This window comes from Lycium ferocissimum, chromosome 7 (genome assembly GCF_029784015.1).
Source record: "Lycium ferocissimum isolate CSIRO_LF1 chromosome 7, AGI_CSIRO_Lferr_CH_V1, whole genome shotgun sequence".
NCBI lineage: Eukaryota > Viridiplantae > Streptophyta > Magnoliopsida > Solanales > Solanaceae > Lycium > Lycium ferocissimum.
Window position 1 is genome coordinate 64,698,430 of NC_081348.1, and position 1,937 is coordinate 64,700,366.

Genomic DNA, 1,937 nt, shown 5'->3' on the forward strand with positions numbered 1-1,937 from the left:
TGCTGCTGGGCCTGAGCGACAACTAACTGAGTCAGCAATTGGATAGCCTCTCTCATCTCCTGACCGGAGGCATGTGGTAGAGGAACTGGGGGTATTGGAGCTAGAGCTAAAGCCCCTTCATGCTGCTCTGAAATAGGTGGAGTATGAGAGGTCCGAGATGGAACCTCATTCTGAGACCCACCCTCCTCTATATCTACCGACGGCTCCCGCTCAGTCCTCCTTCCTGCTACTGTCATGCCCTTCTGGGCCGCTGTTGCTTTTCTCTTCACAGACATCACTAAAATCATAACACATAATTAGGGAAAAGGGAATCCTAATAGCACAGCTCTATCGCACGATCTAAGATAAGAAAGAAGGTCAATCATTCCTAAATGCCCCGCAATCTCCTTTTTATAAGTGTGGTGCGCTTCACACCCATAAACAAGACTCTACTAGACACGGCTCGTAGACACACCCTAGGACGAACTGCTCTGATATCACTTTTGTCACAACCCAATCGGAGGGCCAGCCACGGCACTCGAAACTAACCTACTGAGCACCTCTGAACATACGTCATCATTATCATTTCTAGGTGGAACACAAAGATAGCTCATAGGTACCATAATCTATAAGGGTATATGTCACAAGATAATGGCACATCTCTATACAATCATCAGCATCTGTGCCCATCATCACAAGCCGGCTAAGTCGCCAAAATATTATACAACAATATGAAATGATAAGGTTGTGGAATATCTAGCTACATGCATCTGTCTATGAGCCTCTATATAGAATATGAGAATCCACAAAGACGGGGCAGGACTGATTCAACCATATGCGCCTCTCAGAGTTCTGAGGCGCTTTTAGAGTTACACAAGATGTCCCGTCCGGGTCCCATATGGCACCGTACGAAGATAACTATGATAATGGGGTGGTTCCAATAGCACGAGTGATAATTCTGCAAAGAGAATGGCTGAACATGATCACAATTGGTATGGGTGACGAGAGTTGGTGCACATCTGAGTATTACGCCTGGTATAATGTGGGAGGCCTGACAATTCTACCAACCAAAGAAGGATTCGACGGGCTCACAGACTATGATGTAGCCGCTTGGCTTACAATTGAGATACTGCCCCTCATGATCGTCAACAATGACATGTACAAAATGTGAAGGTAGTTCCGGGTTCGGTGAAACCATATGATACACTGCAGAGGAGGAGGAGGATCCAAGAGTCGACGAACCAACGGAAGAGGATCTGGAAGAAGATCCGGAGTGGGAATCAGAGCGTAATCTTATAATGGAGGTGGAGCCGGAGAAATCACCCGAGTATACTGCAGCAGGATATTCCGAGGAGGAACTGGAGGTGCAGTCCGAGTACAAGCCTACAGTACATGGTATAGAGGAGGGACCTGAGTATGATCCAGAGGTAGGTTGGACAGACCCAAAGGAAGAACCTGTGTACGACCCAGGGCCCGATTATGATCCAGCATATGATGGGGATGACAATGACGGCCCGACATGGCCCTAGACTATTTTTCTTTCCACTTTTTGTTTTCTTTACATTCCAAAAGAGTGTCGTATGGCCCAATCCCTTTGTACGCCCTCGTGGCCACCCTTTGCATTTTCATTTCAAATTTCCATCGACCCATTCCTTTTGTATGCCTTTATGGCCATCCCCTTTTGTTTTTTATCATTTCAAGTTGCCGTAGGCCTATCCTTGTAAGCTCTCGAGCTACTTTTTGTTGGAATGGAGGTTATGTTTGTTCTAAAAAATTACAGAATGTGTCAAAAAAAAAAAGGATCATCATCATCAACTTGTGTGTAACGTAGGCTTACCTCTGGCAAAAAGAGGCTCCACAATTAGGACACGCTTGTTTGCACGTCCACTTGACATAATTATGTGATCAAATGTGTTACTCTACTCTTTCTAAAGCTTCCCGGACTAACTTTTGTTATT